The 27,850-nt window shown below is 46.0% G+C and overlaps 1 protein-coding gene across 5 annotated transcripts in view; it reads right to left on the bottom strand.

The window, feature by feature from the left end:
* Nucleotides 1-27,850, bottom strand: part of C5H8orf34 (chromosome 5 C8orf34 homolog) — a 603,368-nt gene that overhangs the window by 381,735 nt on the left and 193,783 nt on the right. The gene's annotated exons all lie outside the window — the stretch shown is intronic.

Raw genomic sequence — 27,850 nt, 5'->3', positions numbered from 1 at the left:
GGGGTCCCATGTGGTTCGGCTTTTTCGGTTTGTTTTTTTGCCAAGTACGTGGATTACAAAGAGGACAGAAGCTACCCTGGATTATGTGAGTATAATTTTTTTCTCAGGTACCCTGTGGAGTCTACATGGAGAAGTGGACCGAGCCTCGTGTAAACATAGGTAAGTATGTATGTATGTAGGTGTGCATGTATGTAATAAAGTTTTATTGTCACGGTGTGTGTGTCCTGTTTTTTGTTGGGTATTTTTTTGTATTAGTACTACAGGTACCAGCGAACACGTTTCGCCCCCGCATGCTGGTACTTGTGGTTCTCCAAGTACAAGCTTGCGGGGGAGGCTTGCTGGGACTTGTAGTACTGCTACAAAAAACAATATTCTATTTTTTTCACAAGGCTATCAGCCCCCCATCCGCCGCCCTTGGATGGGGGGACAGCCTCGGGCTTCACCCCTGGCCCTTGGGTGGCTGGAGGGGGGACCCCTTGATTTAAGGGGTTCCCACTCCTCCAGGGTAGCCCGGCCAGGGGTGACTAGTTAGTGATTTAATGCCAGGGCCGCAGGGACCAAGATAAAAGTGTCCCCCGGCTGTGGCATTATCTCTCTGACTAGTTGAGCCCGGTGCAGGTTCCAAAAATACGGGGGACCCCTACACTTTTTGTCCCCCATATTTTTGGCACCAGGACCAGGCGCAGAGCCCAGTGCTGGTTGATCAAATATGGGGGAACCCCTGTCATTTTTTCCCCCATATTTTTCAACCAGGACCGGCTCAAAGAGCTCAAGGCTGGTTATGCTTAGGAGGGGGGACCCCACGCAATTTTTTCCCCAGATTTTACAGTAAACAGACCCTTTCCCATAGATAACCATGAACAGATCTCACTGATCCGTGCATGGTTATCCAAACTCGACTGGAAAAAGCAGGTCTATTTTTTTGCTGCTTTTTTTAATGATTCGCAAAAAAATAAACCCGCACTTGAGCACTCAGAGACTAACACCCAAATACGAATGAATAGTGAATACCCGTGTTGTATGAAATAACAGCCGCGTTTGACCGATGGTCTATTCATTCGTATTTCTGAACTTTGCCAATCAAACCATTACGAATAGCCCAAACACTGCCGAGATTTGTGCTTAGTGAATTCCCATGTTGGGACTTAGAAAAAAAAACACAAATCGGACAAACTCGGATTTTTAGTAAATATTGGCCCTGGCCGCATCGCGCTTGTGTGACCTTACAGATTGCGCCCGCACCCCGTAAGGATGTGGCTGCAGTGTGATTGACAGCAGCTGGCATTTGTGGGGCGGCGACGTGATGTTGGGGGGGCATGGCAGGCCGATCGGAGGCATTATGGGAGCGTTTTTCGGGGCAGCTCCATGACATCACACGTAGCTGCACTGTTTAAAAAACTGGCAAATGTCCACCTGACAGCACAGCCAGGGGTAGACCTTAGTTCCATGTCCACAATTTGATTGCGGACGCATCGTGAGGCGGCACTATACATGCTGGGCGGCCCCCAACATGTGAGAAGATGGACGCAGATCTGGCTGCGTAAGCACTATGCAGCGATCCATCTCTGAATAAGGTCCAGTATCCCCTGTAACATTCCCGGACTTATTACTGCCTTATTTGCATCAAGAATGACACATATGCTGCACTAAATAAATGTAAGAATATTATTACTAACAATTTCAAAGGGGATGTCCATCGCCCTAAGGTAATGTACTGATGGTTGCTACAACCGCCTGTCATTAACCTCTATAAAGCAGCTAAACAGTGAATTGTGGATCATTGTCCCTAAAAGGCTATTTTACCAAATACTGAACACAGGACAAGCTACGAAGCTCTGCAGGGTAGATATACAAACAGAGCTGACACAGTAACAAAATTACAGCATAACCAGCATATCTATACATACTGTAATTACATGCATACTGTATTTGTAATGGCATAGCTATATGTGCTATAGGCATACTTATCTACTGTCACAGAAGGTCCTGGAGACTCATGATTTTTTGGGTAGCCCCCTGGACTCCCAGAAGAGTGGTAGATCTCCTGTATCCTGTCCACTTCCTACTGTGGGTCCGTAGCGATTGGGCAGGACCAATATTATGCGATTTGTGATATTTTTGTCCTGCCACTTTTCCACGCCCAGCAGAATTTTCCTGTGATGGGGACGGGGCCTAATCACATGAAGAGCCTGGCCCCGCACCCATAATGGTAAGCTGCACATCCTCTCCAGGCTTCTACTGGAGATGAGAAATGACAAGTCGGCAAGTATAGCTATAGGGAGGGCTGAGACAAGAGGAGGGAGAGTCCTGCTCATGAGAGCTTACAATCTAAAGCTGGGAACACTGTGATGATACATCGGTGAACACGGAGTAGTCGATTCAATTAAGTATACACACTTAATGATCTGCCTCTCTATATCTCGTCCTGATGTCACAGCTGGGCGGGCATTTGAATTTGCCCAATCATCTGTGTCAGCGGTCCCTGCAGCAAGAATACGGGCGGTCGCCGGATTGCTCGTACACACAGCCAAAACCAATATGTCTGTAGATATATCACCCATCGGCTGTTCTGCAGGGCCAAATCGATATGTCTGTGAATATGCCTGAGAATTACGTAATTCACAGACATATCGGGGGGTATACACCCGCCAACCAACTTGCGATATATCGGCCATTCAATTGCAAGCAGGTTGGCGAGTGTGTACCCAGCTTAGTAGGATGGGAGGTACTAGGAAGACACAAAGTAGGCAAGGCAGCCAGGGGTGCATAGGGATAACATACTGATCTAGTAAATTTGAGTGAATAAATTATTTTTGTTTGAGTTTTTAAAGCAATGGTGGTTGGGGACAGTTTGTTAGAGACATTGAGAGCGTTCCATAGACTGGGAGCAGAATGGGAGAAATCTTAGAGATCGGGAGAAGAGGCAGCAGTCACTGGCTGGCCAGAGTTGATTGGAGGAAGTTTAGAGGTAGACAAGATTGGTGATACAATTGGGAAAAGTAAGGTAAGATCTTTATAGCTGATGTTGAGGAGTTTCAATTGGATTTTGAAGGGAGATATAGAGCCAGAGGAGGGGTTGGCAGAGTGGTGAGGCAGAGGCAGCATGGCGAGAAAAAAAGATCAGTCTGGCAGCAGCGTTAAGGAGAGATTAAAGAGCAGATGATACTCATTGGGGAATGTGGTCTGCACCTATTTATTCACAGATGGTATTAGCCTTTGGCGCTTGCAAGGCACAGTATTTGTGGAGAAGGATCTTTTGCTCCCTCCCTGGCAGCCTGAACTGTGATAATGCATGGTGCCATGATCCCATACGATGGGGGTTCAATAAATGATGTAACAAGACCTCACTTTGCGGAAATGTATTCAACTCGTACATATACGTATAATCAATAGTATGGAGTTTGTACAGATTCTTTTTCCACATAGTCCCCATACTTGTCTAAGCATTTGTTCCAACGGTACACCAAGGCATCTATTCTGGCATAGAAGAAATCTGTGTCAAGCGCCTGTAGCCAAGACATGATAGCTTGCCTAATTTCACCGTCAGATGCCAAACGTCTTCCACCCAGGTGCTTCTTTAATAGTCCAAAGAGATGGAAATTACTCTGTGCCAGGTCAGGGCTGTAGGGAGGATGCTCCAGTACCTCCCATTGTTAGCACCATCACAACTCATGTGTGCATTTATCAAAGGCAGTGCACCAAACCCAAACCGGTTTCCGCAACATGACGTTATCACCGTAAACCTCGACAAGTTGGCGATAAAATTCAGCTGCTGATGTGGCCTTTAGACGCAGAAATCTGATCACACTACGCATCTTTCATCTGATGTCAGGACAATATGACTGATATGGGGCGCAGTCTAATTGGAGTGTGGGGAAGCAGTGGTCTGCCTGCTCTGGCTTGGATGGAAATTAGAATGAAATAGAGAACATTACACACGTGAGAGGCCTTGTTACCTTACTTATTGAACATTCTCTATCATATATACGGTTAGCGCCTGACTTATCTGTGTATTTGTTGTTTGCTACCTGTTATTTGTTTAATGATTTCTGTTTTTCCAGGGGGAAAGAAAATTACAGTTGATCTGTTGTGCTGCCTAGCTCCACCCCCTTAGCTGTTTTATCTGTAAATTAGTACTTTTGTCTTGAGCTATTGCTCTCCAGTAGCGCAAGACACCACCTCTCATCCTACCTAGCCGAATTTCTGTGGCAGAAGAAAATATGGGAGAAAGATCTTTTTGAAGCCATTTTTTGTTGTAATCCATCAATTCAACGTTCCGGATATACAGTACTAAGCACTACTTGGGCAGGTTTTCATTCATTTGCATATAAACAAAAGAAAATATAGATGTTTGATTAAATTATCACACAGTGGGCTAGATGCATCATCGTTTGGAAAGTATTATGGAGAGTGAAAAAGTACCAGCCAATCAGCTCCTAACTGGCATTTTTCAAACACAGCCTGTGACATGGCAGTTAGGAGCTGATTGGCTGGTACTTTTTCACTCTCCATTTTATCCCTTTCCAAGCGATGATGCATCTAGTCCAGTATCTCAATATCAGGGTTAATATATGAAAATAAGGCAATTTAATGCATTGGTTTTGGAATCCCGGCTGCTGGGATCCTGACTGGATCCCCAATTTAACAGCCAGAAATAATTCTCTCTCCATCATATGGTTAAATAAAAACATACAAGAGTAAAAGTGATTACCATTTATTCAAATTTTTAGATATTACCTCAAAATTTAGTTTTATATTAAAGATTAATTTTTAAAAGGAGATGATGGTAACATATTTTTCCAGACTGTAACTTGAGGTAACGGAATCACCATATTTTTGGTAACGGAACCACATTACACATGTGTCCTCATACAACTAGCCTCCATACTCCATATGACAAGAGACACCTGGTGCGAGTGAGCCACCCAGTCCTGTGGAACTCTGCTAGCGTCTATTTTGTATTTTTTGCATAATTTTACCCCAAAATGCGTCTTAGTCATAATACAATGCAACTAAGATGCATCAGGAGACTGTACTTTTAATTTGGTAAGCAATATTTTTACTGTACATGTAGAACAATGGAACTTGGCATGGAAAAAAGCCACTGAAGCCACAGCCACTGCATCGTAGCAATTTGTATAAGATTCGGGACCTTATTCAGGTTTGTCAGCAAACCAAAAAAGTTAGCAATTGTGTAAAACCATGTTGCACTGCAGGTGGGGCAGATGTAACATGTGCAGAGAGAGTTAGATTTGGGTGGGGTGTGTTTAAACTGAAATTTAAATTGCAATGTAGAAATTGATCAGCCAGTATTTACCATGCACAGAAACAATATAACTCACCCAAATCTAACTCTCTCTGCACATGTTATATCTGCCCCACCTACAGAGCAACATGGTTTTGAACAAATGCTAACTGTTTTGGTTTGCTAACAACCTGGATTAACCCCCTCAGACTCAGTCGCACGCAGATATATAAGTGTCGCATATCAAAGTAGTGGCATCACATTGCGACTAAGATGGATTTTTGGGGTAAAAGAGACACAAAGGGACACGGAACCTGGTGTGCACTGTCAACAAGGGCTCTTTGGCACGACTGCCCCAATAATGTATGGGGACACATCCTATAATCAGGAAGAAGCTCTATAGAGGAAGTGCCACCATTTATACGGAGGTGGTATGTAAAGTCGATGGTAAGTAGGTCGACAAAGTTTAAGTCGACCACTATTGGTCAACAGTAAGTAGGTCGACAGGGATGCTAGGTCGACAGGGTCTTTAGGTCGGCATAGTCTAGTTCGACATGTCAAAAGGTCAACATTAGTTTTTTATGTTTTTTTGTGTCGTTTTCTCCGTATAGTGACCAGGAACCGCAATTAGTGCACAGTGTCCCCTCGCATGGCGACCGAAGGGCAGGTTACTATTCCCAATCGTAGCCCGCGTGGATCGTTAAGTAAGAAAAAGTTCAAAAAAAGGAAAAAATGTGAAAAACTCATGTCGACCTTTTGACCTGTCAACCTAGAACATGTCGACCTAAAGACCCTGTCGACCTAGAAGCCTTGTCAACCTAGTTACTGTCGAGCAATAGTGGTCGACCTAAACATTGTCGACCTACTTACTGTCGACCTAGAGACCGGATCCCATTTATACAAGTGTTCTCAGTCAATGATTACACATGTTATAATGAACCATGAGTAATGTTTTATATAATCATGGCCCTCATTCCGAGTTGTTCGCTCGCTAGCTGCTTTTAGCAGCATTGCACACGCTAAGCCGCCGCCCTCTGGGAGTGTATCTTAGCTTAGCAGAATTGCGAACGAAAGATTAGCAGAATTGCGAATAGAAATTTCTTAGCAGTTTCTGAGTAGCTCCAGACTTACCCCTACATTGCGATCAGTTCGGTCAGTTTCGTTCCTGGTTTGACGTCACAAACACACCCAGCGTTCGCCCAGACACTCCCCCGTTTCTTCAGACACACCCGCGTTTTTCCCAAAAACGCCAGCGTTTTTTCGCACACTCCCAGAAAACGGCCAGTTTCCGCCCAGAAACACCCACTTCCTGTCAATTACACTACGATCACCAGAACGATGAAAAATCCTCATTATGCCGTGAGTAAAATACCTAACTTTTGTGTAAAATAACAAAGTGCATGCGCTCTGCGAACCTTGCGCATGCGCAGTAAGCGACTAATCGCAGTATAGCGAAAATCGGCAACGAGCGAACAACTCGGAATGACCACCCATGAACAGTATTATTTATTGCCAATAAATGTAAACATATTTTTGGTGATTTCCAGAGGCTCAGTAGAGGCTACATTTCATGAATGTACTACTTGCTTTGTCTTCATTTTGTTTTGAATATACCTACTTGCAGTTGATATTTTTTTATTTGCACTTCTATGTACTGAATGTAATGTTTATGTCAACTTTTATTCACTTGTTCAATAACCTGAATCACACCACAGGTAATTTGTGATATGCTAGTTGTTTTTGTAATGCATGTTTATTGTGATTGTTGTATGACACTATTGGGTGCCTGTTTTTGTATTCTTATACAGATACTGCTATTCCACTGAGGAATAACTTTTAGGATCCGCATCTACTAACATGTATAGTTGACTATAACTTTTGCATTAATTATCTATCAATCTACACATATATTTGTATATTTGCTCTCCGTGTATGGCAGCTGTCACCACTGAGACCACCAAAGGAGAACCAGCGATGGCAGCAGCAATTACAGATGAAATCACTGGGCGCAGCAGCAGAACTGAGATGGTTTCAGCAGATGCCCCAAACCACCCTGTTCTTGGTGTGGTGACTCCTGAGCACTAACATGTCATTTACCACTTATTTCACAAATGTGTAACTGTGTAATATCAGTGGGAAGGTGATGTGGGGTATGGGGCAGGAAGCTGATGGGAAGTTCAGCCATGACCAACTGCCACCACCAACTGCCGCCCGCATGCCACATGGCCAAGTATAAAACCCCACTGCACGGCAATATCACTGGCATTTCTTGGGTAGAAGCAGTTGCTAATGCATGGGAAAAGGCCTCCAGAGAGAGAACAAGTTTGTACACCCGTTTTTACTGCCAGCGATTTTTTTTTTAAATCACCTTTCACTTTATTTGTGCACTTTGTCATCAGCTGCAATGAGTCGAAGGAAATTAGCCCAGCTAAGTGGAAATGAAAGACCAGATCAGAACATCACATGGCTGAGATCAGGACGCCTCCGCCCATTAACAGGTGCACCATCTGCAATAGGACCATCTTCAGACGGCCCAACATCAGCAGGACCAACATCAGGAGGAGCAGCAAATGGACCGAGTGCAGGCCAGTATGCAATTGTTGCACAGGGCTTAGAACACATGATACTGGACAGCATCCGTAGAGCCATTATTGCCCGCCTTCCAACCTACAGGAGATGCACCTATCGAGAAGGAGGAGCAGTAGAGTCCTGTAAAATCTGCCTCTCACAGTTTGAGAGTGGGGAGGAAGTAGCAGTGTCATCCTGCCAGCATGTTTTCCACACACCATGCTTGACACAATGGGGGAGATTCAAATGTTTGAAAAGTCGTTTAGGTGTCTGTTTTTTCTGTCTATTAGATAGGAAAAAACAGTCTCCCAACTGACTTTTCAAACATTTGAATCTCCCCCATTGGCTGCAGAATAACACCACCTGCCCCCTGTGCCATGCACGATGCTTTGACTTGAACAAATTTTTCCCACACCATCTCTAGAGGAAATCAAAAGAGACCATTACCATCTTGATAAGTCAAGTAAGCATGACAATAGCATGATGGGGACTTTACATTGATTGTTGTTACTATTATGTTATAGGGGTCAAATCAATTCAACGAGGAATGAATAGCGCTGGGAGGGAGTTCCCAGAGCTATTCAATTCAGCGCAATGCTAAGTCAGAGAATGCCTGCATTAGTTGCGAGAACATACAGTCTCTGACTAAACTGCCTTGCCGCGATGCTGTTTGTGCGGAGCTAGATCACAAAACAGCATCGCGGACCTAGTTGGGTGCGAGAAGAAATCCTGTCGGCAGGCGTCACGTTGCACTAAGTTGAATAGCACTGGAAGCTAATTCACGGAGCTATTCATTCCGCGCTGAATTGAATCGACCCCATAGTTATTAGTTTTGTTGGTCATGTCCTTATTGTCTTGTTTGTCTTGATTCCCCTTGTCTACCCTGCACGGGGACTAGCTACTTGCTGCTGTTGTCAGCGGAAGTCTTGAGGGATTTTGCCTTTTCCCTGTACTGACGAATTTAGGGCCTAATTCAGTAATGATTGCAAATTCTGCTAATTAGCAGAATTTGCAATCCTTTTGCTAGCATGCTGGGGTCCGCTCATCTCAGAGCAAGACCGCCCAGCAAGCTGACCGCCTCCTCCCCACCTTTATGAAGCAGAAATTGCGATTGCATCGCAATTTCTGCTTCAACGCAGGAATTAGGGATGCCTCCTGCCGCCGCAGCTTAGCTGCGCCTGCAGGAGGCCCGCCTCCATGTTTCCTAAAGTGTCGGCTGCGTGTGACGCCACGCAGCCACCGCGATTACGCCCCCACCACACCCCCGTTCGCACCACACCGCCCCTGCAATGCTCTGTCTCCGCTTAATTCAACTTATTGGAATTTGGCTAACTGACAATAGTAATCAGGCCCGGCGCTACCCGCTCAGCGAAGGGATGCAGTGCAGGGAAGCGCTGGGACGAAGAGGTGCTCCCCCTGCTCTGCATCCCTTCCCTGCTGCTGCGCCGTCCTGTCCCCCCTGCTTCTGCTGCCAGCTGCTGTGCATGTCACTGTATGACAGGCAGCGGCGCTGGCAGCATGAAAAGCCGCCTCCCCCCTCACACACACCTGTGTGACAGCGCTGTGTACAGATCAGAGGAGGGGGGCGGGCTAAATGGGACAGAAGGGGGTGGAGCTACACGGACCAGGCTGTAGAGAGAGGAACAGCAATTACAGTGGCGGCCAGCCAGATCTAGGTAAGTGGAGGGTGAGAAAGAAATGTATGTGTGTGAGTGTATGGTGGGTGTGTGTGTGTGTGTGTGTGTGTGTGTGTGTGTGTGTGTGTATGTATGGTGGGGGTGTATGTGTGAATATATGTGTTGATTGTGTGTGTGAGGTATGTCTCTGTGCGCACGCATTATGGACGCTACTACTGGGGGGGGCATTACATGTAGAGATGAGCGGGTTCGGTCTCCGAGAACCGAACCCCCCCGAACTCCACGTGGTTTACACGGGTCCGAGGCAGCCTTGGTTCTTCCTGCCTGACTTGGAAAACCCGAACGAGGCAAAACTTCATCATCCCGCTGTCGGATTCTCGCGAGATTCGGATTCCATATAAAGAGCTGCGCGTCACCGCCATTTTCACTCGTGCACTGTCGAGAGAGTGAGAGGACGTGGCTACATTCTCTCAGTGGAAAGCGCAATATCAGCTCAATATCAGTGCTCAGTATCTGTGCTGCATTGTGGTGACCAGTATACTACAGTACAATAGCCCAGTGCTGCATCTCGCTGCTCAGTGTCAGTTCTAGTATCCTCATCAGTGCTCAGGATCAGTGCTCATTGTCTTGTGCTGCATTGTGGTGACCAGTATACTACAGTACAATAGTCCAGTGCTGCATCTCGCTGCCCAGTGTCAGTTCTAGTATCCTCATCAGTGCTCAGTATTACTACTCATTGTCTTGTGCTGCATTGTGGTGACCAGCATACTACAGTACAATAGTCCAGTGCTGCATCTCGCTGCCCAGTGTCAGGTCTAGTATCCCCATCAGTGCTCAGTATCACTACTCATTGTCTTGTGCTGCATTGTGGTGACCAGTATACTACAGTACAATAGTCCAGTGCTGCATCTCGCTGCCAAGTGTCAGTTCTAGTATCCTCATCAGTGCTCAGTATCACTACTCATTGTCTTGTGCTGCGTTGTGGTGACCAGTATACTACAGTACAATAGTCCAGTGCTGCATCTCGCTGCCCAGTGTCAGTTCTAGTATCCTCATCAGTGCTCAGTATCACTACTCATTGTCTTGTGCTGCGTTGTGGTGACCAGTATACTACAGTACAATAGCCCAGTGCTGAATTTCGCTGCCCAGTGTCAGTTCTAGTATCCTCATCAGTGCTCAGTATCACTACTCATTGTCTTGTGCTGCGTTGTGGTGACCAGTATACTATAGTACATTACTAAAAGTCCAGTGTTTTGTGCTGCATCTTGCTGCTGTAGGGTGCTGTGGTAGTGTCCTGTCACTGTGCATAGGTCATCATCATTCCAGTCACAGTGGTATCTGGTATCTATCTAGTGGTATCTAATTCCAGACATTACTGCTGTCTAATTCCAGATATATTACTGGCATATAATCCCACACATTAAAAAATGGAGAACAAAAATTTGGAGGGTAAAATAGGGAAAGATCAAGATCCACTTCCATCTAGTGCTGAAGCTGCTGCCACTAGTCATGGCAGAGACGATGAAATGACATCATCGTCGTCTGCCAACGCCGATGCCCAATGTCATAGTAGAGAGCATGTAAAATCCAAAAAACAAAAAGTTCAGTAAAATGACGCAAAAATCTAAATTAAAATCGTCTGTGGAGAAGCGTAAAGTTGCCAATATGCCATTTACGACACGGAGTGGCAAGGAACGGCTGAGGCCTGGCCTATGTTCATGGCTAGTGGTTCAGCTTCACATGAGGATGGAAGCACTCATCCTCCCGCAAGAAAAATTAAAAGAGTTAAGCTGGCAAAAGCAAAGCAAAGAACTGTGCGTTCTTCTAAATCACAAATCCCCAAGGAGAGTCCAATTGTGTCGGTTGCGATGCCTGACCTTCCCAACACTGGACGGGAAGTGGTGGCTCCTTCCACCATTTGCATGCCCCCTGCAAGTGCTGGAAAGAGCACCCACAGTCCAGTTCCTGATATTCAAATTGAAGATGTCACTGTTGAAGTACACCAGGATGAGGATATGGGTGTTGCTGGCGCTGAGGAGGAAATTGACAAGGAGGATTATGATGGTGAGGTGGTTTGTTTAAGTAAGGCACCCGGGGAGACACTTGTTGTCCGTGGGATGAATAAGGACATTGACATGCTTGGTCAAAATACAAAAAAAAATCACCTCTTCAGTGTGGAATTATTTTAACAGAAATGCGGACAACAGGTGTCAAGCTGTGTGTTGCCTTTGTCAAGCTGTAATAAGTAGGGGTAAGGACGTTAACCACCTAGGAACATCCTCCCTTATACGTCACCAGGAGCGCATTCATCAGAAGTCATTGACAAGTTCAAAAACTTTGGGTGACAGCGGAAGCAGTCCACTGACAACTAAATCCCTTCTTCCTCTTGTACCCAAGCTCCTGCAAACCACCCCACCAACTCTCTCAATGTCAATTTCCTCCTTAGACAGGAATGCCAATAGTCCTGCAGGCCACGTCACTGGCAAGTCTGACGAGTCCTCTCCTAACTGGCATTCCTCCGATGGATCCTTGAGTGTAACGCCTACTGCTGCTGGAGCTGCTGTTGTTGCTGATGGGAGTCGATCGTCATCCCAGAGGGGAAGTCGGAAGACCACTTGTACTACTTCTAGTAAGCAATTGACTGTCCAACAGTCCTTTGCGAGGAAGATGAAATATCACAGTGGTCATCCTGTTGCAAAGCGGATAACTCAGGGCTTGACAACTATGTAGGTGTTAGACGTGCGTCCGGTATCCGCCGTTAGTTCACAGGTACTTAGAGAATTGGTTGAGGTAGTGTGTCCCCGGTACCAAATACCATCTAGGTTCCACTTCTCTAGGCAGACGATACCGAGAATGTACACAGACGTCAGAAAAAGAGTCACCAGTGTCCTAAAAAATGCAGTTGTACCCACTGTCCACTTAACCATGGACATGTGGACAAGTGGAGCAGGGCAGACTAAGGACTATATGACTGTGACAACCCAGTGGGTAGATGTATTGCCTCCCGCAGAAGCAGCAGCGGCACCAGGAGCAGCATCTCGCAAACGCCAACTCGTTCCTAGGCAGGCTACGCTTTGTATCACCGCTTTCCATAAGAGGCACACAGCTGACAACCTCTTACGGAAACTGAGGAACATCATCGCAGATTGGCTTACCCCAATTGGACTCTCCTGGGGATTTGTGACATCGGACAACGCCACCAATATATTGTGGGCAAATTCCAGCACGTCCCATGTTTTGCACATACAATGAATTTGGTGGTGCAGAATTTAAAAAAAAAACAACAGCGGCATGCAGGAGATGCTGTCAGTGGCCCGAAGAATTGCGGGCCACTTTCGGCATTCAGCCACCACGTGCCGAAAACTGGAGCACCAGCAAACACTCCTGAACATGCCCTGCCATCAGCTGAAGCAAGAGGTGGTAATGAGGTGGAATTCAACCCTCTATATGCTTCAGAGGATGGAGGAGCAGCAAAAGGCAAGCCTATACATCTGCCTACGATATAGGCAAAGGAGGAGGAATGCACCTGACTCAAGCGCAGTGGAGAATGATTTCAACTTTGTGCAAGGTTCTCCAACCCTTTGAACTTGCCACACGTGAAGTCAGTTCAGACACTGCCAGCCTAAGTCAGGTCATTCCCCTCATCAGGCTTTTGCAGAAGCAGCTGGAGAGATTGAAGGAGGAGCTAAAATGGAGTGATTCCGCTAGGCATGTGGGACTTGTGGATGGGGCCCTTCATCCGCTTAACCAGGATTCACGGGTGGTTAATCTGTTGAAATCAGAGCACTACATTTTGGCCACCGTGCTCGATCCTAGGTTTAAAGCCTATGTTGTATCTCTCTTTCCGGCAGACACAAGTCTGCAGATGTTCAAAGACCTGCTGGTGAGACACTTGTCAAGTCAAGCGGAACGTGACCCGCTAACAGCTCCTCCTTCATTTTTTACCGCCACTGGAGCTGCCAGGAAAAGGATAACATTTCTAAAACCACCCGCTGGCAGTGATGCAGGGCAGTCAGGAGCAAGAGCTGACATCTGGTCCGCACTGAAGGACCTGCCAACGATTACTGACATGTCGTCTACTGTCACTGCATAGGATTCTGTCACCATTGAAAGAATGGTGGAGGATTATATGAGTGACAGCATCCAAGTAGGCACGTCAGACAGTCCGTACGTATACTGGCAGGAAAAAGAGGCAATTTGGAGGCCCTTGCACAAACTGGCTTTATTTTACCTAAGTTGCCCCCCCTCCAGTGTGTACTCCGAAAGAGTGTTTAGTGCAGCCGGTAACCTTGTCAGCGACCGGCGTAGGAGGTTACTTCCAGAAAATGTGGAGAAGATGATGTTCATCAAAATGAATTATAATCAATTCCTCCGTGGAGACATTTACCAGCAATTGCCTCCAGAAAGTACACAGGGACCTGTGATGGTGGATTCCAGTGGGGACAAATTAATACTCTGTGAGGAGGCGGATGTACACAGTGAAAGGGGTGAGGAATCGGATAATGAGGAGGAGGTGGACATCCTGCCTCTGTAGAGCCAGTTTGTGCAAGGAGAGATTGATTGCTTCTTTTTGGTGGGGGCCCAAACCAACCAATCATTTCAGCCACAGTCGTGTGGCAGACCCTGTCGCTGAAATGATGGGTTTGTTAAAGTTTGCATGTCATGTTTATACAACATAAGGGTGAGTGGGAGGGCCCAAGGACAATTCCATCTTGCACCTCTTTTTTTTTTTTTTTATCTTTGCATCATGTGCTGTTTGGGGACTATTTTTTTAAGTGCCATCCTGTCTGACACTGCAGTGCCACTCCTAGATGGGCCAGGTGTTTGTGCCGCCCACTTGGGTTAGTCATCCAGCGACCTCGGTGCAAATTTTAGGACTAAAAATAATATTGTGTGGTGTGAGGTGTTCAGAATAGAGTGGAAATGAGTGTAAATTATGGTTATTGAGGTTAATAATACTATAGGATCAAAATTACCCCAAAATTCTATGATTTAAGCTGTTTTTGAGGGTTGTTTTTTTTTAAACACCCCAATCCAAAACGCACCCGAATCTGACAAAAATTCTTAAGAGAGGTTTTGCCAAAACGCGTCTGAATCCAAAACACGACCGCGGAACCGAATCCAAAACCAAAACACAAAAAATGCCCGCTGCACATCTCTAATTACATGTAAGGACACTACTACTGGTGGGGCATTACATATAAGGATGCTACTATTACTGGGGGGCATTACGTATAACGACGCTACTACTGGGGGGGGCATTACGTATAAGGACGCTACTACTGGGGGAGGGGGCATTATGCATAATGACGCTACTACTGGGAGGGTATTACATGTAAGTATGCTACTAATACTGGGGGGGATTACGTATAAGGAAGCTACTACTGGGGGAGGGGGCATTATGTATAATGACGCTACTACTGGGGGGGGCATTACATGTAAGTATGCTACTAATACTGGGGGGGCATTACGTATAAGGACGCTACTACTGGGGGAGGGGGCATTATGTATAAGGATGCTACTACTACTGGGGGTGCACTACGTATAAGGGCGCTACTACTACTGTGGGTGCATTACGTATAAGGATGCTACTACTACTGGGGGGGCATTATGTATAAGGATGCTACTACTACTGGGGTGCATTACATATAAGGACGCTACTACTACTGGGGGTGCACTACGTATAAGGGCGCTAGTACTACTACTGTGGGTGCATTACATATAACGATGCTACTACTACTGGGGGGGCATTATGTATAAGGATGCTACTACTACTGGGGTGCATTACATATTAGGATGCTACTACTACGGATGGGGCATTACGTATAAGATGAATAAGATTGTGCTACTGTGTGGGGTAAATTTAAATGGGGTTACTATTGTGTGACCGTGCCCCTTACTTGTGAGACCAAAGAGCGCACTGACTCTTTGTCGAATATGGGAGGGCGCAAATTTATAATTTGCAGGGGGGCGCCGAACACCCTAGCACCGGCCCTGATAATAATTATAATTTCTCAGTCCCTCAGCAGGTTTTTGGTTTCACCTCTGGCCGAGTTTTACTTGTTATCCTTGCTCTCCCCTCATCACCCTCCCATCTCTCCCCACCTCATTCCTGGTATACCCTCCTGTGTCTATATGTTGCTTCTAATTGGCACTGAAGCTTGTATTGATTCGGCTATTTGAAATTCAATTAAACTCTTTTTTTTTCTTTTTGGCAGATCTTTCATTTCGGTAAGTTTTAATTTCATATCAATTTAATAATTTCTTATCTCTCTCCCGCCTTATAGATGTTAAAATTGATTCCCTTAAATTGTGGATTGTTGGCCACTCATATGTTTTTTTGGGGCTGCTAGGTTCATAGCTTACAGGGGAGGGGTCCTGGGGTGCACATCGGTAATGAGGGGTGCGACCCTGCGGAGACCTTTCAGTAGTACTGCATACAAAGAAGTCATTGCCAGGACATGATGGCTTGCTTAAAGTCACCGTCTGTTGAGAATTACCTTCCACCCATGTGCTCCTTCAATGGTCCAAAGAGATAGAAATCAGTCCTTGCCAGATCAGGGCAGCAGGGAATATTGTCCAGTACCTCCTAATAGTAGCACCCTAATAAATCACGCATGAAGTGCACCAAACCCAAACCTGTTTCCGTGACATGATGTTATCACCGTACACCTCGACACATTGGCAATGAATTTCAGCTCCTGATGTGCATTTTAGACACAGAAATCTGATCACACTAAGCACCCCAATGTTTGACCATGTTTCCACCAGCCCCACCGCCTTACAGCTGATGTTGGGACAGTATAGGGGGGGGGGGGGGGGTTATGCAATTAGCTCCGATCATTTCAGAGCTAATGAATTCGCCACACTGAGTATTTAGTTAGGGCCGTTTTTGACCGTTTTGAAGGCATTTTCACCAATGCCTTTTCACCTTGTTTTTTTAAGTGAGAAGGCACTGCCAAAAAATGCCTCAAAATCGGCGAAAATGGTCTTTAGACGCAAAAACCTGTGGATTTGCCAATCCACATGTTTTCCGCCCCTGCCGTACTTTTTGCGTAGGCGAAAATCCGGCCATGCTATTGCATAGGCAAATCCCCATTCGCCCTAAAAATAGCGAAAACCTCAGTTTTTTCGCCTAGGTGAAAATAACGGAGCTAATTGCATACCCCACTATGACTGATATGAGGTGAAGTCTAATGGCCGTGAGGGTATGCAGTGGTCTACCTGCTCTGGCCTGAAGGGAAATTAGAATTTACCTTACACACGACACAGGTCTTGCCTTACTTATTGAACCACCCTCATAACCCCCTTTCTTGCAATAACCAAGCAGCAAAGGACCTGTCAATGGGACAAAGTCGTCACCAGGACAGCCTTATATCAGATGCATTGCACTTTTGTAATGATAAATTGTCCAGCTAAGACATCTGTCATCACTGTTTTTATCGTAAAAAAAATATGTTAATTAGAAAAAGCATTCAATGGTAAATAGAACAATCTGTTTGTTGGTTACACAAATTGCACACCTTATTGTTTTTGGACTCACACACAGACAATCATTTGTTGCCAAGTGTCTTATTCTTTGTTTACTTCCTAAATGGACTTAACCATACTGTATTCCTCACCTCTGTTGTGCCAGTAGCAGCCACTGGAGGGCGCCCGATGGAGCTCTGTTTGGGACACGGGGAGGCGGACGGACACAGACACACACCCTATGTACACTGCACCCATCATATACTGCCATTATATACACACTGCATTCCCATACCCCTCCATATGGTGTCCCCTATATACAGGGCACCTCCTCCTCCATATTCTGCTCCCCCCATATACCACATACTCTGCACCCCCTCCTCCATATACTATGCCGCAACCCCAGGTTACTTGCGATCCCGGGACTCGGCAACAAGTAGCAGCTGTAACCAAGTAACAGAAGTAGGAGCCTCCAGACGTTCCTGCAGCGTTCAGCGGGGAGGCATCGGGGACACGTGTGGCTGCTTACTGACGGGCAGAGGTGTAGCTAGGTGCCATGGTGCCTGGAGCAAGGGTATGTTTCGGCGCCCCCTCCCCTTTGCTGAATTCAGCGCATGTTACATTTGAAAAGAAAAAATATTTAAAAATCCAAAATTGGTAACAGGACTGGTTATAGACCTTGCGGAGCTCACGGCAAAAGTTTCCTTTGGGTGCTCCTCCATGTTTAAAAAAGGAAGGGGGAAGGGGTGTGGCCACAGAATAGTACCAATTCAGATTACACCACACAGTCCTGTCCGTTATTTACCACATAGTATATACACGTTACACCATACAGTACAGCCACTTATACACGTTATGCCACAGTAAAGCCACTTATACATGTTACTCTGCAGCTTGTAATGCAGAGGTGCTGCAGCAGCTGGGACAGAGAGAGGTGCTGCAGCAGCTGGGACAGAGAGAGGGATGTAGCATGACAGATGTAATCCTGATACACAGCTACAAGCAGACAGTGAGACATATAAAGAGGGAGGCAGGGCGCCGGCTGTGTCTCCTGTTGTCGCCTCTAGCCTGTCTTGTTCCCTTCCTAGTCTCCGAGTCAGTATGTAGCCCTCTGATTCTCCTCTTTCTGCTCTGTGGCTGCCTGTAAAATGGCCTGCGGTATAGCGGGTGGAGGGAGGGGGAATGTCATGCGGCTGCGCACCCTCTAACTTTTCCAGCGCCCGGAGCTTGAGCTCCACCTGAGCCACCCTCGCTACACCCCTGCTGACGGGGGGAGAGGGTGAATCAAACCAGCAGGAAGGGGTGAGAACATGTGTGTGATGAGCCATGTGCGGTGACTGGGATGAAGGGTCAGTGTTGGGGCTGCAGATGATGCAGATGAGGAGGCAGATAACCAGCTCAGCTGCTTTACATATAATGCGTGGGGGCGGGGTCCTGTGCTCGTCCCTCCCACACCCCACACAGGCCATGCCCAGACCCCTCCGGCCTGCTGCTAGTGGCTACATGACAGAGCCGTGGCTCCCAGCAACAGATCTTCTGGAAACCTGGCAGTTCCTGTGTACGTAGAACCTTCCCCCCTCTTTTTATAATAAGGCCCTGGTGTCTGTCATTTTGACAGGCTTTTAACTAGTAATATGATGGTTTACTTTATAAAATGTTCTAGGAAAAATAAAGATGTGTTACATTTTATGTTTTCAATAACAGGAATGGCACAATAATTATGTTGGACAATTTTATCGCTTTTCTTTTTTAAGCAACCGCAACACATAACTGTAGCATGTGAAACTGACAGATTCCTTTAAAGGTTTGTCCGACCGTGGATTGTATGCAGCCAAGAGAAGCAAGAAAAAGAACAAAGTGGGAGCGCTGTTGGTATCACTCAAAGACAGACCTTAGTAATTAATAAATAATACTCATCACCGATGTAGACTAAATAAAATAATAATTTTTAATTTGCCACATAAAAGACAAAAAACACAATAGTAATATTAAAATGCTAATGAGGTATTGTTAAAATGGAATAACAATAAAAAACAGCAGGGGGATGTTTTGTCTAATTCCCTTTTCCCAAATAAATCCTTTCAAGCTCTAATGTAAATATTGCACATAGTTCCTATTTATTATCAAAAGTCTCCTGGAAAGATCCAGATATCAAATTGTGCTGGCCAGATAGGGATATTGTATCGTTTTTGCACATAGAATTGTAATTTGTAGATCTGTATTATTTTCTGGATAAAGTTCATCCACACATGCCACAGTGTAACAAAATAAGGCCAGCTGATTGCAATGTCCTCTTGTGAGTATTAGAAACAAAGGATCCTTTAACACACAGACCTTTTATAAATGGTTTACCTGGGTCCCACGGCACTGATCTATACTGATGCTGCCTCTTGAATGACTCCTGCTGGACCCGCCAGCGTTTTACAACATAGGAGGAGGAGGATTAGAGTCCGTGCATTTCATGTGGTCCCGTTACTTCACTGACGTCAGTACTGTGTTGGATTCTTGTTTAGAATAGTGTGCACAGCGGCACTCCGTTGACTTGACCATACTGTATTCCTCACCTTTGTTGTGCCAGTAGCAGCCACTGGAGGGCGCCCGATGGAGCTCTGTTTGGGACACGGGGAGGCGGACGGACACAGACACACACCCTATGTACACTGCACCCATCATATACTGCCATTATATACACACTGCATTCCCATACCCCTCCATATGGTGTCCCCTATATACAGGGCACCTCCTCCTCCATATTCTGCTCCCCCCATATACCACATACTCTGCACCCCCTCCTCCATATACTATGCCGCAACCCCAGGTTACTTGCGATCCCGGGACTCGGCAACAAGTAGCAGCTGTAACCAAGTAACAGAAGTAGGAGCCTCCAGACGTTCCTGCAGCGTTCAGCGGGGAGGCACCGGGGACACGTGTGGCTGCTTACTGACGGGCAGAGGTGTAGCTAGGTGCCATGGTGCCTGGAGCAAGGGTATGTTTCGGCGCCCCCTCCCCTTTGCTGAATTCAGCGCATGTTACATTTGAAAAGAAAAAATATTTAAAAATCCAAAATTGGTAACAGGACTGGTTATAGACCTTGCGGAGCTCACGGCAAAAGTTTCCTTTGGGTGCTCCTCCATGTTTAAAAAAGGGACATGGGGAAGGGGTGTGGCCACAGAATAGTACCAATTCAGATTACACCACACAGTCCTGTCCGTTATTTACCACATAGTATATACACGTTACGCCATACAGTACAGCCACTTATACACGTTATGCCACAGTAAAGCCACTTATACATGTTACTCTGCAGCTTGCAATGCAAAGGTGCTGCAGCAGCTGGGACAGAGAGAGGTGCTGCAGCAGCTGGGACAGAGAGAGGGATGTAGCATGACAGATGTAATCCTGATACACAGCTACAAGCAGACAGTGAGACATATAAAGAGGGAGGCAGGGCGCCGGCTGTGTCTCCTGTTGTCGCCTCTAGCCTGTCTTGTTCCCTTCCTAGTCTCCGAGTCAGTATGTAGCCCTCTGATTCTCCTCTTTCTGCTCTGCGGCTGCCTGTAAAATGGCCTGCGGTATAGCGGGTGGAGGGAGGGGGAATGTCATGCGGCTGCGCACCCTCTAACTTTTCCAGCGCCCGGAGCTTGAGCTCCACCTGAGCCACCCTCGCTACACCCCTGCTGACGGGGGGAGAGGGTGAATCAAACCAGCAGGAAGGGGTGAGAACTTGTGTGTGATGAGCCATGTGCGGTGACTGGGATGAAGGGTCAGTGTTGGGGCTGCAGATGATGCAGATGAGGAGGCAGATAACCAGCTCAGCTGCTTTACATATAATGCGTGGGGGCGGGGTCCTGTGCTCGTCCCTTCCACACCCCACACAGGCCATGCCCAGAACCCTCCGGCCTGCTGCTAGTGGCTACATGACAGAGCCGTGGATCCCAGCAACAGATCTTCTGGAAACCTGGCAGTTCCTGTGTGCGTAGAACCTTCCCCCCTCTTTTTATAATAAGGCCCTGGTGTCTGTCATTTTGACAGGCTTTTAACTAGTAATATGATGGTTTACTTTATAAAATGTTCTAGGAAAAATAAAGATGTGTTACATTTTATGTTTTCAATAACAGGAATGGCACAATAATTATGTTGGACAATTTTATAGCTTTTCTTTTTTTAAGCAACCGCAACACATAACTGTAGCATGTGAAACTGACAGATTCCTTTAAAGGTTTGTCAGACCGTGGATTGTATGCAGCCAAGAGAAGCAGCAGTCTCACAACATAAGGAGATTAGAATTAGAGTCCCCACCACTGAGCTCACATTCTGGGGTGGTTGGTGGCACTCAGGTTTACATCTGTCTTTGTGCAACTTGGTTGTTCCTTGTAATACACCTTGTATGTAATGTAGAGATTGCCTCACATTATATTTTATGTTTGATGTTATCAATAAACATCGGAATTTTATTAATCCAAGGTTCTGTTTAGAGTGTCTACATCTCTTTGGTGAGAGGGTATTTTCTAGGTTTAACACCTGGCTGAGTATTATTGAAGATTGATTGAAAGGAGATAAGAATACCCACTCCAAGTTGGATTTACAATCAAGTCCAATCAGAAACAACGGTTGAAAATAATCTGGCCTTGAAATCCGTAAACTCATATGTACTTATTTATGAACAATTGGTTTTGATGTTCTAGCGCACTCCAAGCTTCTTCATTTGTCTACATTGTTTTGTTCCCACTAACAGGGCTTCTACCGTGAGGAGCTGCTCTCTGCTCTCTGCAGCGCGTGATAAGGGGTTGTTAAAAAAAAAAAATATATATATATATATATATATATATATGGAAAATAAGCTTGTTTCTGAAATCCCCCCCCCCCCACCGTCTCCATTCTGTGGGCTATGTCATTAGTTTTTAGTGATCTCAGTGACATCATAGATTGCATACTTGAGAATATTTTTTCGCCCAGAAACATAAAATAACGGTTTTGCTTTTTGACAGGAATCAAATGTGCAAAATTGTGCAGCAGTAACTGTGACCTCTCTCATACTTTTATATGCAAATTCAGCATCTGCACTAAAACAAGGGGGTCGCTCACATGCCATTTGGTAGCCCCTCGAGTAAATTGAAGGTACTGAGGCTGTCTAGTCAGCTGCATCGGAAAGCAGTTGTAGCGCATACTTAACCTCAGGTTGTTTCAGCATTGGATCTGTAACAGGTTATTCAAGGTTAATATAAATGTTTCTACCCTGGTGTGATTGTAAACACATAATTCCCCTTATAAGAGGTATCTATTGTAGGTTGAACACTGGTTTTTCCTTAGGCAAAGGCAGGTCAGGATTGCATGTTGGGATATAACAGGGTAACCATTTGATAATAGCAAAAATAATCAAAGTGCCTACATTTTGTTCATCATGAACTTGTTTACATGTGGTGCGTTTCCCAACTTCAGTCCTCGGGGTACCCTAATAGTGCGTCTTTTCCTTGTCTCCTTACTGGAACACATGTATATTCATATTAACTCAAAGGTGGGGAAACATACGATATCTCCGCTGCTGGGATGCCAGCAGTCATATGACCGACAGTGGCATCTCGAAGTAGAGAATCCCGACGGGTCAGGTAAGTATGTATACCCCCCACCCCCAACCGTCTCTCCCCTGCAGCCTAACCCTAACCCTCCCTCTTCTGCAGCTTAACCCTCCCCCCATAGCCTGAACCTAACCATCTCTTTCACCCCAAAATGCCGGGTCCCATCGTTGGGGATTTTGGGCTGGGTACACATCGCTAAGTGTGTACCCAGCTTTACAGCTCTTATCACAACTCTTGGAAACAGTAATATCTTTACTGCTTAAAATTAAAGAGGCAGATAATCGAGCTGTATTTCACAACACCTTCAAATGGGTGGCCTAAGATCAACACCCGAAACATGGGCAAAGAAAACTTATTATGCTAAAGACAAAAAGCCAAAGCAGATGGACTTGAGCTGAACCCTGAGGTATACTATATGAAATGCTGAGAAAAAGATTTGAGAGAAAGGACTACATAGAGAAGAACATTAACTCTTTTTGGAATAAGCTCCTTTAGGGAACAAGATGGATGTCCTAGCAGCAAAACACAAGGTCTCTGGTACATAATGATTTTAGCAAAAATATTCAAATGTTGCTTCCACCATGTTCCTAAAAAGCACCGTATAATAAGACCAACTTTCACATAAGTAGGTGGTCCAGATGGAGTTTCACTCTTTCTATTCTTAGAATATATACTTACGCATACTACCAAAACGTTCAGTGCCTCATGACCTGCAGTGCTTATCATGCAATCTATTGAGTCTGATGGAAGAAGGCAGCAAAACAAAGTTCATACAAAACCTGCTACTGTGGTGAAGGACTGAAAGTGTTTAAAAGTCCCATCATTACTTTCTACATTGCAAATTATTATTATTAATATTATCCTTTATTTATATGGCGCCACAAGGGTTCCGCAGCGCCCAATTACAAAGTACATAAACAAATAATCAAACAGGAAAACAGCAACTTACAGTTGATGACAGTATAGGACAAGTACAGGGTAAATAAACATAGTTACATCAGCAGATGACACTGGAATAAGTATCAGGTGGCAGAAGACTGATGGATTTGGTGCAGTTGAAGATTATTAAAGTAAGAAAGGATAAGCACATGAGAGAAGAGGGCCCTGCTCGTGAGAGCTTACATTCTAAAGGAGAGGGGTAGACAGACAGGGGTGACACAGATGGGGTACATGGAGAGTGTAGAACAGAGGGTTAGGATGAGATTTGGCTGGGTTTGGTGAAGAAGTGGGTCTTGAGAGCCTGTTTGAAGTTTTGTAGAGAGGTGGAGAGTCTGAGGGGGAGAGGTAGGGAATTCCAGAGAAGTGGTGCAGCACGTGAAAAATCTTGGAGGTATGAGTGGGAGGAAGTAATCCGTAGGCAGGAGAGTCGGCGTGCATTAGCAGAGCGAAGAGGACGGGTGGGAGTGTAAAGGGAGATATGGTCAGAGATGTAGATGGGAGAGGAGTGGGTTAGGGCTTTGTAAGCGAGTGTGAGAAGCTTGAAATGGATTCTGAAAGGGAAGGGGAGCCAGTGAAGGTCTAGTAAGAGAGGAGAGGTGGACGTAGTGCGTTTGGTGAGGAAGATGAGCCGGGCGGCAGCATTGAGGATATATTGGAGTGGAGAGAGGTATCTGTCAGGAATGCCAATCAGGAGCAGATTACAGTAGTCCAGTCTGGAGATGACCAGTGAGTGGATAAGAGTCTTAGTAGCATCCTGGGTCAGAAAGGGTCTGATACTGGAAATATTTTTTAGATGAAAATGGCAGGTTTGTGAGAGGTGCTGAATGTGTGGTTTGAAGGAGAGGGAGGAGTCAAGGATTACTCCAAGACAGCGCACTTGGGGGCTAGAGGAGATAGTAGTGCCATCAATAGATAATGAGATTGTAGAAGGTGAGGTTATGCGGGAGGAAGGGAAGACGATCAGCTCGGTCTTAGACATGTTAAGTTTAAGAAAGCGCTGGGACATCCAGGAAGAGGTAGCAGAGAGACAGTTGGAGATACAAGTGAGGAGAGCAGGCGAGAGGTCTGGAGAGGAAAGATAGATTTGGGTGTCATCAGCATAGAGATGATATTGGAAACCAAAATAATTAATAAGCTTACCTAGTGAGGACGTATAGAGAGAGAAGAGAAGAGGACCAAGGACAGAACCTTGGGGTACCCCTACAGTTAGTGGAAGTGAGGGGGAGGTGGAGTCATGAGAGGAGACAGAGAAAGAATGGTCAGAAAGGTAGGAGGACAGCCAAGAGAGGGCAGTGTCACGCAGACCAATGGAGTGAAGAATTTGCAGTAGGAGAGGATGGTCCACAGTGTCAAAAGCAGCAGAGAGATCAAGTAGAATAAGTATAGAGTAGTGTCCCTTAGATTTAGCAGCATGGAGGTCATTGCATACTTTTGTAAGGGCAGTTTCATTGGAGTGGAGAGGACGGAAGCCAGACTGGAATGGGTCAAGCAGTGAGTGTGAGGAAAGAAAGGCAGTAAGGCGGTTGTAGACAATACGCTCAAGGAGTTTGGAGGCAAAAGGGAGGAGTAGATGGGTCGGTAGTTGGAGAGAGTGTTTGGATCAAGGGTAGGTTTTTAAGAATAGGAGAGATGAGTGCATGCTTGAAGGCAGAGGGGACAGTGCCTGATGAGAGGGATAGATTGAGAAGGTGGGAAAGATGGGAACAAGCAGAGGGAGAGAGGTGGCGGAGGAGGCAGGAGGGGATAGGGTCAAGTGGGGAGGTGGTGAGGGGACAGGAACGAATGATGGCCATGACTTCCTCTCCAGATGCATGGAAGAAAGATGTCAGAGTAGGTGCGAGGGATGGGGAGGGTTGGTAAGGGATGGGAGAAAGCTGGTTACTGATGGTCTGGTGTGATGTGATGTCCTGACGTATGGAGTCAATTTTGGATGTGAAGTAAGTGGCAAAGTCAAGAGCAGAGAGTGAGGAAGGGAGACGAGGTGGAGGTGGGCAGAGGAGTGAGTTGAGAGTGGCAAAGAGGCGCCGGGGGTTGGAAGACTGGGAGGTGATGAGGTTCTTGAAGTATGACTGTTTAGCAAGAGAAAGGGCAGCACTGAAGGATGAGAGCATAAGTTTGAAATGGAGGAAGTCTGCCTTAGAGCGTGATTTCCTCCAGTGTCGCTCAGCAGTACGTGAGCATTTTTGCAGATATCTGGTGCATTTGGTATGCCAGGGTTGAGGTGTTAATTTGCGAGGGTGAATAGTGGTTGGTGGAGCAACAGAGTCAAGAGCAGAAGTAAGGGATGCATTGTATGTGGAAGTGGCTTGTTCAGGGCATGAGAGAGAGAGAATAGGAGAGAGAAGTGAGTCAAACAGGGAGGAAAGGAATGTGGTATCAATAACTTCAATGTTACGCTTAGTGATGGTAGCCTTAGGAGGTAGAGATGGGGAAGTCGAGAGAGATAGGTTAAAGGAGAGCAGGTGGTGGTCAGAGAGGGAAAATGGGGAGTTGGAAAAATCAAAAATATCACAGCGGTGAGTGAAGACCAGATCCAGTGAGCTGCCATTAACATGGGAGGGTGAGGAGGTCCACTGGGAGAGACCAAGTGAAGAGGTGAGGTTAAGGAGTTTAGAGGCAGGGGATTGTGTGGGGATGTCAATAGGGATGTTGAAATTGCCTAGGATAATGGAGGGAATGTCAGAAGAGAGGAAGTAAGGAAGCCAGGAAGTAAATTTGTCGATGAATTTGGAAGCAGTGCCAGGGGGGGCGGTAAATGACTAAGATGGACTGGTTGGAAGAGGCTTATGGCATGGACCTCAAATGTAGAGAATGTAAGGGATGGTTCTGGTGGTATGAGTTGGTAGGAGTAACTAGAAGGTAAAAGGACCCCAACACCACCCCCATGGCGAACCCCAGGTCGGGGTGTGTGTGTGTGTGTGTGTGTGTGTGTGTGTGTGTGTGTGTGTGTGTGTGTGTGAATGTGAGGCCCCCAGCAAAGAGAGCAGCAGGAGAAGTAGTGTCAGAGGGCGTAATCCAAGTTTCAGTAATGGCTAGTAGGTGTAGGGAGTTGGAAATGAAAAGGTCATGAGTTGGGACCAGTTTGTTACAAACAGATCTGGCATTCCAGAGGGCACAGGATAGGGGGTATGAGTTTGTGGGAGAGATGTGAATGAGATTATCAGGGTTGCTGTAGCGATGAGGTGAGATTAACTTTGAGGGCAGGGATGATGAGAGAGTAGTGATGGTACGGGTGCCTGAGCTAGGAGGGGAAACTGCTGGAGGTGGGCAGGGAGGGAGGTCAGTGTGATGTGGATGGGGGTATGGGGAGGTGACGGAGTGATTTTAGCAGCAGTGTGCATGTGCATGTGCAGGGCTGAGATAAGTTACAGATAGAAGTTCCCATCCTACAGTGATTATTTCTCTACACAATTATGCTTTTTTCAGTGTGACATTAATACAGTTATGTCAGCAGTTGATTGGAAGGTGAGGTTGAGTAGTGATCTTAGCCCCAATATGCCCCCAAAGGTAATATAAGGGGTTTTGTAGTTAAATAAAAACCTTCACTACTAATTGTTTTGCATTGGACTGCTTTGGGGTATTTAGTCCATCTTCAACCATTTGAATCCATTGATAACATTCATTATAACCTCCATCCTCAGTATTACATATAACTTTATTATTATGGTGTATTTTTTAATCTATTAAGCAGAATAACAGCTATTTATACCTTATTAATTTAAGGTCTATACCCTGTTTGTCTTAACATTTAACTTTAATTCCTGGCCTTGGCTAAGAGGCGATGCTCTACCAAGAGTTCCATGTGGGACAGATCACATTGGAATTATTTAGACTTTGAACCATGGGGCTAATTCAGGTTGGATCGCAAATCACAATCCAACCGGAATTTCTGCATTCACCTGGCGGGTGCATGCACCAGTATTTCTCTGCGGGTGACCCACAGTAAATGTGAACGCCTCTGCCTTATTGACAGAGAGAGGCATTCACGGTGCGGGAGGGGGTTGACAACACTCCATGTCCAAGGTGGAGACAGAGCATTGCGGAGGGGAAGGCGGCAGGGTAATGGGGGCGTGGTGGCACGAATGGGGGACGTGGCGTTGGCGTTATCGGGATGGCTGCGTGACGTCACCCGCAGCTGCTTCAATCAAAAAGATGGCAGCGACCTTCCTGCCGTCGCAGCCAGACTCCCTAATTTCTGCGACCGTGAACCCAATTAGTACATGGTCTCGGGGGGGCGGCCCCAGCATGTTGATGTGATCACAATTTAAGACCTTGCACATTCGCGCACCGGCACATGCACATGCGCACTGCTGCTAAAATCACTCAACAGCGGTTTCAGCAACATTGCTATACCTGCTGAATCGCCCCCACTGTTCGGTGTTCATTTATTGCTATGTCCGAGTGATCTGAGAATC

This window comes from Pseudophryne corroboree, chromosome 5, assembly GCF_028390025.1.
Source record: "Pseudophryne corroboree isolate aPseCor3 chromosome 5, aPseCor3.hap2, whole genome shotgun sequence".
Taxonomy (NCBI): Eukaryota; Metazoa; Chordata; class Amphibia; order Anura; family Myobatrachidae; genus Pseudophryne; species Pseudophryne corroboree.
The sequence above is the reverse complement of the archived record's forward strand: the minus strand, read 5'-3'. Positions and strand labels throughout refer to the sequence as shown.